At 47.3% G+C, this 10,787-nt stretch overlaps 1 protein-coding gene across 1 annotated transcript in view; it reads left to right on the top strand.

Moving 5' to 3' along the window:
- Window positions 1-656: 656 nt before the first annotated feature.
- ZBTB40 (zinc finger and BTB domain containing 40) overlaps window positions 657-10,787 on the top strand; it is a 70,473-nt gene continuing 60,342 nt past the window's right edge. Inside the window, 1 exon segment of the mRNA XM_065575312.1 lies at window positions 657-796. The gene's annotated coding sequence lies outside the window, so the exon portion shown is untranslated.

Here is a 10,787-nt window from a genome sequence, read left to right as displayed (position 1 = left end):
CAGTTTTTAAATCTGACTGTCTACTACTCTGTACGCGGTGTTGTAGCCGGCTTGATCCCAGGATATTAGCGAGACAAGCTCCTTTGTCCCAGATGGCCTGTCACCAGTGTTTGAATCCCCTCCCAGACCACTTCCACTTGGGCTGACTAGTAACAGCAGGAGTCTCTCAGTCCATGGGCTGATGGACCAACCCCTGGGGAATATCTGACCCACACTTTGCCAGTGGGTTACACACATGTTGCTGGACCACAGCTCCAGCCTAAGCCATAGGCCTGCGCCCCACGCCCCAGCTCTTGGAGTCAGGCGATCCCACGGGAGTCCCACCGCTCATTCACTGGACGGGAAGGGTCCAGCCCTCCTGAGTGCAGGAACCCACTGAAAACACGAACCGAACCGAGCCGGGCCCGAGCCTGCAGCCGGCCAGACCCCGCCACCCCGGGCTAACAGCCCCGCCCCGCCGCTCCCCGAGGGCAGGACCAGGACAATCCCTCCTGCCCAGGCCCGGCCCGGGGTGTGTGTTTGTCTTGTACTCCCCTCGTCACGTGACCTAAGCCGCCACCTGAACTTTTCCCGCGTCACGTGATATGGGAGCCTACTAGTGACCGGACCCCCCCCCCCCCACCTCCGCAATAGTAGCCGCCAGACCAGTCTCGCCACGTGACACAGGCGGCCGTGCGGGGAGGGGATAGCTGTGGCTTCAAGATGGCGGCGCGCAGCTCGGGGCCCGGCACAGGCGGGGGGAGCCTGTTGTTGAAGCTTTATTGTTCCTGCTGCTGCCGCGCCGCTCCCAATAAAGGTAACCATGGAAACGGCGGGGCCGCGCCGCAGCGGCCACAGGCGCCAGCCGGCGGGCTGTCCCGGGGCCCCGGGGGCCTCAGGGGAATGGGGGATTCCCGCCGCCTTTCTCCCCGGCCGCGACCCGCCCCGGGCCCCGAACCTGGCCTGGCCTGGGGGCTCCTTCCACACAGGCCGAGGGAGCCCCCCTCGCTCGGGCCGTGGGGGGTGGGTTGTCCCTTACCATCCCCCAACCCCCGAGGAGAGCCCCGGGCTGGCGCGGGTCCCGCTGCCTTGTGGGGGCCGTAGTGCCACGGGGGTGGCTGCTCCTCGGGAGCGAGGGGCGCCTCTTTCCCCGCTCCCCGCAGCGGTGTCCCCGGGCCAGGCCAGGGCCCTTTGCCGTGAAGAGGCCGGGGCCCCTCTGCCCAAAGCGGCTGCATGCTGCGCCTGCCCCAGAGCGCTCTGGGCCCTGGTGCCGGGCCTGGGGGACTCTGCTGAGCAGGGCTGGAGCTGCTTTTCCTATTGTAACTGGGTCCAAATCTGATTGACACAATTAGCGCGGCTCAGACTGTGTCATGGTTAATGTTAGCGACAGTCACGGGCAGACCAAGGGCAGTGAACCACAATTCACAGAAGCTGTGACCTGCCTGGGACTTTTGCTGCTGCGGTTCCCTGGTTTCCCCCACCGCCGTGGTGGCTTGGAGCTGTGGGGTTCCCCCTCTGCCCATGGCGGCTGGAGCTGCAGCGTGACCATATTTCCCAAAGAGAAAATGGGACACCCCAGCCGCAGCCCTCCTCCCACTGCGCCAGGCTGTCAGGGGGGCTGGAACCCTGAGGCGGTCCCCTCGGGAATCTGTCACCTGGCACTAAAAGAACAGCAGTACTTGTGGCACCTTAGAGACTAACAAATTTATTAGAGCATAAGCTTTCGTGGACTACAGCCCGCTTCTTCTGTCACCTGTCACTGCTTGTCGACTGGCGCTGGAACCCAGTGGCTGGCAGCTCCAGAGTCCTGCAGCCTCTGGGGCTGAAGCAGAGAATGTCGGGAGGTCTCTGGAAGTCAGGGATTCAGTGACTTCCAAGACCTCCCTGACATAAACATAGCCTTAATAATTAGGGACATTCCCAGATCTCTTATTCTGGGCCCTCAGCCCCGTCTGCTCTTCTAAGATGTTGAAAACTAGCTTGTCCTCTTTATTTCTCATCTGACAAAAACATGAACTGGCTTAAAAATTGCTGCACTGGTTGCTGGGCTCATAAAAATATGTTAAAACTACTTAGTGGGGCAGGAATTAAAATCCCAGTTGCTGTCCGGGTGGAGTTCTTCCCAGGATTCCACAATAGTGCTCCAGATGGAGGCATTAATTAAGTCATTCTTAGAATGGTGTTAGGGTTCAGAATTATGCTATACACTTTAGTATGATCTTGTCCTCATTCTTAAACATATATCATATAAGGCACACTTAAGAAAGCTGAAAAGCCTGTCCTGTGCAGTCAGGTGTGCCCAACTAATGAGTGTTACTCAGATTTTTCTTTCTTTCTTTCTTTGCAAAGTGGGGAGAAAGGTCACTTTATTTAGATTGTTAAATACAATGTTTATTTAAGCAAATAAATTAGAATGTAAACTTATGGAAAAAAATAAATATCTTCTTTAGTTACACTTTTCAATATAAAGTCTCTCAAATATAATTGAATTCCCAATAGAGGACCTACTTATAAAATACGTCATCCTAATGCAAGTATTTTTTAAATGTTATAGATATTTTCTCCCTTCTTTAAGCATTTCCTTCATAGATTCCCACCCTTGGGATGTACATATTCCTCACCATATAAGCTTGTGATCTGGAAGGCAGCAGCGACTGCATTTATGCCTTCATATCTCTGGTGTTACAAAAATAAGAAATGAGGGTTTATAAAGAGCCATGGTCCTTAACCATCTCCCAGTTCTTTTGGCGTACCATAAAATCAGAACCCTTGCTAATCCCAAACAACTCTGCTTTATGAGCCATCTTTAATGCTGTTTTAGCTAGTCGGAGGAAGGAATGGGCTTATGTTTAAGACAGTAGACTGGGATGCCACAGGCTTCATGTGTGACTTTTGGGGACGTCACAGGGGGCAGATTTTGTGAAGAAAAAGTTCAGTATCCAAAAGCTCCCATTTGGACACTCAAGTAAATGGCCAGATTTTCAGAAAGAGCTCATTTCCCATTTGGGCATTGTTCTCAAAGGGAGCTGATGAATTTTTAAAAATGTGGCCCTTAATTGCTCTGTGCCTCAGTTCCCTATTTGTAAAATGGAAATTGTAGTATTTCCAACTACAGAGGGGAATTGGGAGGATACATTCATTAATGACTGTGATGGTGGCCATATCAGTACCTAAGGAGAGAGATTTTAGGGTTTAAAACCTTAGGAGATGTCACCATGGCCAATGCTGAGAAGAAAACCAGCTTTAAGTGCTGTTTATCCTGTGAGGCCAAGATGTTTCTCTTGGGGATTAGTACGCCGGGGAAGTTCTGCAACAAAAAATAAAAATGCTGCTCACAGTATTTCAAAATTCTACATATTTTATTTGTCAAAATAACACAATATAATCACACCATTTTCAATTATTTTTGATCATTTATACAAGTATGTCTGCTAGTCTTAAAGGTACCACAGGACTCTCTATTGCTTTTTACAGATCCAGACTAACACGGCTACCCCTCTGATACTTGTAACAGTACAGACAACAACGAAGATTCAGGAAATGTTTTTTAACAAATAGATTCCTTACTAGACATATTAATATAGAACTCTCAATAATAATTCATTTAAACTACAATAAAGAATCATATTTCCTGCACCCCTCAGAAGCAGTGCAAAGGCTTGAGGGAGTCAGGGGTAACGGAAGAGCTGAGGGAGAGGGAAGTTAATTGCTGGGAAGGAGCCTGGGTGTGAACTTGGAGGGTTGTTGGGTGTGGGTAGGAAAAGTAGGGAACAGCTTTTTTGGGGGTGGGGAGGGATTGTTAGGGAGCTTCCCCCAGGCAGACCCTGGCTTAGCCCTAGCTTCTCCCATTCAGTCAGACACATCTGCCCCCTGGTCCCTATCTGTTTCTGCACCCCCATGTGTCCTTGTACCCCTGTCCACATATGTCCTTCCACCCCCACTCAGACATCCACTCCCCCATCCCCATGTGGCCCTGCACCCCTTCCCCTGTCCCTATGTGGCTCTGTATCCTGTTCCCATGAGTCTCTGTGCCCCCACCCAGCCACTCCCCTGTCCCTATGTAGCTCTGCCCTCCACCCAATCACCATGTGGCCCTGCACCTCCCTCCCCACTTTGGACCTGTGCCTCTACTCCCATTCAGCCCCTGTCCCAATCTGTCCTCCCCCAATAGGCCTTATGAGCCGCAGCACCCCATGCTGTTTCTCTCCCCATAGCTCCTGTCTCCTGACAGGCACTGTGAAGAAGGCAGGCTCTTTCTCTTCCCTAGCTGGCCTGGAGCTGCTGCTTTGTTCTATCGCCACAGCGCCCTCTGGTGGGCAAAAGGTGGAACTGCGGTAACATTTCGGGAGAAGCTTTTTTCTGTGCAAAAAAACATATATATATATCCATGGCTCATTAATTATGCACAGTAGCACAAAATTCCTCCAGGAGTAGATAAGGGAGTCTCACATACTGATCCATCTGGTCCCTCCCCACTTCTCCTCTATTAGCTGGACATGCTGGTTGTTTTGAAGTTGCTTATGAGAGTAGAGCAGCTGGCATTGTTTTATAGAGCAGTACTGAGGGATTTGTTTTGGAATGGGATAATTCTATAGACTTTACAAACAAATTTGAGGAAAATAGGCACCATTTTGTGCTGACCATTCTTACATGGGGTCCTTCCAAAAGGTTTTCCTTTAAAAGACTTTCAGTGAGGATCAGGACTCATTATAGACTGCTTCATGCCTTGTCTGAGATCAGTCTCACTGGAAGAGTATGTTCTCCTGTGCTTTATTGAAAGCAGACTGGCACAGGGGAGCTGGTCAAAACTGTGTAAACACCACAGTGAATTACAATGTGGAATCTGTGTGTCTGATGTAAACTCGCACAATGAACAGAAATTCAAATCTGCAACTGGCATCCTGTGTGTATTGCAGATGTCACTGAAAACCTGTACAATCTCAGTCTCTCTCTCAGCATTCTTGGGCACAATGAGGCATGTTAGGAACAGAGTTTTGAAGCAAACTTTGACTTTGTTTTTTTGTTTTTTTAGGTTTCAACAGGACTTCCATGATTGTAATTTTGTACTTTGATTAGGGCTACACTGTTCCAAGTAGGATAGGTGGCAACCCTTGCTTCAAAGGATAATGGAAAACTCACTGTGAAGAGCTGGGACATACCAATTTGTTTTTCAATCTATTTTATTTCCATTCAAAGCATCAGTGCAGACAGATAGCCTAGGAAAACAAGCAATGCTTTGGCTGTATTCTGCCGCATTTAGAGATTGAGGAAGACTGAATATAGTCAAAGTATTGCTTGTTTTCCTCTATCTGTCTGCACTGATGCTTTGAACTGAAATAAAATAGATTGAAAAACAAATTGGTATGCTCTGGCTCATCATACTGAGTTTTGCATTATCCTCTGGGAGCACTGCCTGCTCCAGCACTTTGGATCACCCAAGAGGAAGGTAATGACCCCTCAGTTTCTTTCAACTCTTCAAAAGACTGTCACTTTTGGTGGGAGAGGAAAGAAAATTGATTCATGTATGTGGTGTTCTGGCTTTCCAATAACCCTTTTTCTAAGGTCATCATCTTGATAACAAGAAGACAGGAAACTGGTAACACACACAAAAAAAGTATTTAAATTCTGAATTAAGACAGTCACTCTGTCCTTAACTCTCACATTTACAGAGCACTTGATATGGAGGCTTGCTCATTTTTCAGAGACTGCTGCAATGCCCAAGGGACAGCACAGTGAAAGAATGTGAAGGAACAAACGTCGGCTTTCTGTTCACTTGTGTTTATTGATTTAGATGAGAACCTTTAAAAACATGATTTGAGCAGGTGCAACATGGGCATTGACAGGGTAAGCTCACCTTTCACTTAGAGGGGTCATCTTAGGAGAGAGAAGGAAGTTTGCCCCAATGACCAATTCAGGGCTTAGCTACTCTAAGCAGAGTGCAAACAAGGGAGCCCAACTAGTGCCGACAGTGATAGGATATTTCATGATGTGGGCTTTAGACGGATCAGCTGTCAGACAGCAGTGACTTTTATTTATAGCTGACAGGCTGGATTATTCTCTTTGCTGATTATTCTCTTTATTCTCCTTCATTTTATATACTTCGCATGCTTTGTAATTTCCTAGAAGCTTAAATATAAAATATTTTCCCCTAACGTTCTTACAGTCAGAGTCTTAAACCGCATTCCCTTGTTTAGTTCCTTATTAGGCAATATTATCTTTTTTTGCGCATTGTTTTCACCAATGTCACATTGTCCAGGTCTAGCAATAGCATTTGTTAGCAAAGTTCTGTCAGCAGGGGGAGTCCACGACTGTGGATCTGTAGGTTGTTTAAAAAGTAGTGTTGAGTTATTGTTTATTAATTTCTTGGTCATGCAATGGTGGTTGATTTTTGTTTTTTAAAGGGTAGACAGAGACACTTGAAATCCTGAGGAAGAGCTTTTCCATCATGTTATACATTTTAAAGTTAGTCACTTTGGTAATAATAATCTTTAAACACAATGTTTAAAGCAGGTTTTAGTATTTTTATCGGTATCAGCAGAGGTGTTGGTCAGAACAATATATATCTTAGTTATGCAGTGCCAGGGATATGAGAGCTTCGTGAGTACAATGGCATTGGCACTCTGACAATCCCTGATGTTACCAGCTTTCTAATGGCATGAGAGCATCAGGTACTCCTGAGGGAATTCTGTGCCAAAAAATTAAAAATTCTGTGCACAATATTTTAAAATTGTGCAGATTGTATTTGTTAGTAAATAAACATAGAGGCTCCAGCATGGCAGTGCGGAGCATAGGCCACTTTCTGCATGAAGGTGGGAGATCACCCTGCAGTTCCCCCTACAGGGACTCGTGGCAGTGAGGCTGCACCTGACCCTGACACAGCGCAAGGGCCAGGCCTGTCCCAGAAACACCCTGGGGCCCTTCCCCTTCACGCCAGGTGCACCAGGTATGGGCAGGCAGGCTCAGCCCAGCAGGATCCAAATGTAGGGGGGATCCAGATGTAGGGTGAGAGGGTTGTGTGTGGAGAAATCTGGGTGTGGGAGCTTAGTGACAGGACCGGGGGGATCTGGGTGCACAGGGGCTTGGTGAGGGGTTCCGGATGCAGGGGCAATGGGACTCTGCAGGGGGGTCCAGGTGAAGGTGGTTGGGTCTCAGCAGTGGGGCTCTGGGTGTAGGGGGTTCAGTGGAGGGACGGGGTCCAGGTACTGGGGGAATGGGGCTTGGTGGGGTGGGGAACTTCTATGCCATGTTAAACAGGATGTCAGACTAGATGATTGCATTTGTCCCTTCTGGCCTTGGAATCTATGAAAATGGTCCTCAGTTCCCCTCCAAGGCAGGAAGCTCCCTGTGTGCAAAGGCATAAAATGGCCTGCTTTTCCTCATGTGGTTCTTCCTCTCTTGATCCATGAAGAAAGATTAATTGGGGGGCTAACTCAGCTCAACAAGTGTCTTGGCTTTCTCTCCAGGAGACTCCCTCGCACAGCCCCTTCTTTTGTTTAAATTGCAATGGAGTAGCATTGAAAATGAACAGAGGCAGCTTTCTCATCAGAAGAGGAACAGTGTTCAGATGGCTCCAGTGCCCCAGAGGAACCCACAACTGCACAGTTAAGCTGTGCTGCACAGAGGGTTTGAAATTCCTAAAGAAGTGCGCTCACAAATCCTTGAGCTTGGCTCAGAAGTGGCCTCAGCAATTCAGGCTGAAAAAGCAACAAAATTGTCTTTTCCTTTCAAGTAGGGATGGCAAGAGGCACATAGAGAACATGCTGTCAGCGCTTAGCAGATAAATAACAAGCAATAATGATGACCTGAAAGATATACCCAGTACAGTCCAGGCAGTAAGCCAGCTTTCCAAAAAGTCATCCATAAAATGTCTGGAAGCTGAAGCCAGACAAATTCAAATTAGAATTAAGACAGATATTTTAACAGTGAGTGTAATTAACCATTGGAACAAACTACCAAAGGAAGAGGTAGATTCTCCATCTTTTGATGTCCTTAAATCAAGACTAGACACCTTTCTGGAAGATATGCTTTATCCAAACACAAGTTATTGGGCTAAATCCAGAGGTAGCTGAGTGAAATTTAATGGCCTGTGATGTACAGGACGTCAGATTAGATGATCTAATGGTCCCCTTTGTCCTTAAACGTTATGAATAAAAGAAATGTAGCCTGCCTAGGGAGCGTTATGCATCTTGAACAACGGTCCTGAGGATGGACATAGCAGTCACCTTTAGTGTAAAGAAAATGCCCACTCTCTTTGGGATCACAGTGGCTCTTTAGGACCTTGCAAGTGGATGATTGCAAAAGGGCTATGACTTAGACCAGGGCTGCCAGTGCTTCTGAGCCACTATGACCCTCTGCTTCAAGGTTGTCTGTCTTGGAGAAGGGGCAGGGGCCTCTGAGGCTGGTCTTGGATTTCTTGTATAATGTCTTGACCCTGCAACCTTATCCTCACTACTCCTGACCAACAGTTTGGTGGGAAGAGGACTCTGGCTTTAGCCTTGGCACTGTGATGTTTAAGCAAACAGGTGGAGGAGACTGACTCTTTGGACAAAGTTTTAAGAATGGGACTGAGTAGAAAACTCTTTTTCCAGGTCATAGATGCTCCCTATTCTCCTTTCACAGGGAGTATCCCGTCTTTTATTCCACACCAATCATGATCAAATCCCATTTCAGATACTAGAAATCCTTCAGCTCTAGGCAAGCAGCAGGAGGACTAATGCTGCTAATACATTGTATCTGGCAAGGAAAATGGGTCTCCTTCTCTCACATACGCCAGTGTAATTCCACTGATGTGAGTTGTTGTGAGAGGATAATTGAGCACATATGTTTAGTAACCCTGAGGCCAGGTGGCTGATCTGGAGAAGAGTTACAGACAACCAGTGGTAATAGTGACACGCAGAAGCCACGTCTACCTTGGATCCAAGGAAACAGAAGGTTGAGCTGTTCAGTATTCAGATTTCTACATATTCATGGAAAGGAGCCTCTATTCTGTGCTCTAGGCGTTCCTTGACGCATTTTGAAAATGCATTTATTTCCCCCGCCCCCCTGCCTCTTGTGTAGCTCAAAAGCTCGTCTCTCTCACTAACAGAAATTGATCCAATAAAAGATATTACCTCACCCTCCCTGTCTCTCTACTATCCTGGGAGCAACACGGCTACAACAGACCTGCAAATAACTCTGTCGGTGTGTCGCTCTGAACCCTAGAATGTCTGAGTCAGTGCGAAGCGATGGAAACCTCTACAAGCATGGTCGAGAGCTCTGTTTGTTACCAGATCCAGTCATCACTAGGATTCGGAGTCTGTTCTCATATGTACTGGTACACTGAGGCACATGACATTATGAATTGCATCCGTTTGACAGAATGGGGCTTTCATCACCAGGCAACTGAAGACCTAGGCCTGGGGTCGACAATGGGAGAGAGGTGCCTAGAAAATCACAGGAACAACACTGCAATCCACAAAGCCTGAGTTTGTAGCGGGAGCCTAGGCACCTAAGAATGGTGAGAGCTGGGCGCTTAAGAATGTGATCCACAAAAACCAGCACACTAGGTGGGGAGCCACCTAAGCTAGCCAGTGGGAGATGATGAGCAGAGGAGTGTGTCCTAAGCCCTTCCCCAAGTCTGGGCTACAGAGATGTGCCTATTTCTGCTAGCAAGATACAAGTGGGAGCTCCTCTGCTGGAGTCAGGTGGCTTAGGCACCTGTGATAAATGAGCGGGGGGTTAGCTCCCTTTTATGGACACCCAGCCAGCCAGCTAGTTATGGGATCCCTCTTAGTAGTTGTTCTCTACTTTCTTTACCTGTAAAGGGTTAAAAAGTCTCCCTGCATAGGTAAAAGGAAGTGAGTGGGCACCTGACTAAAAGAGCCAATGGGAAGGCTAGAACTTTTAAAAATTGGGAAAAAACTTCCCCTTTGTCTGTCTGTGGTGTTCTCGGGGAGAGAGGGAACAGGGCAGAACTATGCTGTAAAAAGCTTGCGCCAGGTATGAAAAATTATCAGATCATACCTAGAAATAACTCATTTGAAACCCTAGATATGTAAGTAGATCAGGAAATGTCCAGGAAGACGCGATTAGGTTTATTTCTTTATGGCTTTTGTATTCCTCTGTGCTAACCTCAAATGCTTTTGGTTTGGCTTATAACCTTTAAGCTGGACCTCAAGAGAGTTATTTTAATGCTTAATCCTTATAAGTGGTTCTTTTTAAAATCTAGCAATAGTCTGAGTGTTCAGATGTATTTTCTTCCTTTTTGTTTTAATAAAATTTACCTTTTTTAAGAACAGGATTGGATTTTTGTGTCCTAAGAGGTTTGTACACATGTTTAATTAGCTGGTGGCAACAGCTGATTTCCTTTGTTTTTCTTTCTCAGCTCTTCCCCGGAGGGTGTGTGTGAAAGGGCTTGAGGGTACCCCACAAGGACGAATTCTCAAGTCTGCCTTCCTGGGTTCTCAAAGGGGTTTTTGCACTTGGGTGGTGGCAGCATCTACCCGTCCAAGGTCAGAGAAAAGCTGTAACCTTGGGAGTTTAATACAAGCCTGGAGTGGCCAGTATTAATTTTTAGAATCCTTGCAGGCCTCCACCTTCTGCACTTGAAGTGCCAGAGTGGGGAATTAGCCTTGACAACACCTAATGGGATTCTTGTGAGAATGAGTTAAATGCCTGACTTACTCCACAGAAAATGGGGGGGGGGGGAGTGAAGGTGCTGCCCACCTTATAACTTTTAGCTTAGAGGTTAGAGCACTTACCTGAGATGTGGGAGATCCATGCTCAATTGCCCCTCTGCCAGAGGAGAAGAAACTACTTGAATAGGGGGC

Source organism: Chrysemys picta, chromosome 21 (genome assembly GCF_011386835.1).
Source record: "Chrysemys picta bellii isolate R12L10 chromosome 21, ASM1138683v2, whole genome shotgun sequence".
NCBI lineage: Eukaryota > Metazoa > Chordata > Testudines > Emydidae > Chrysemys > Chrysemys picta.
The sequence above is the reverse complement of the archived record's forward strand: the minus strand, read 5'-3'. Positions and strand labels throughout refer to the sequence as shown.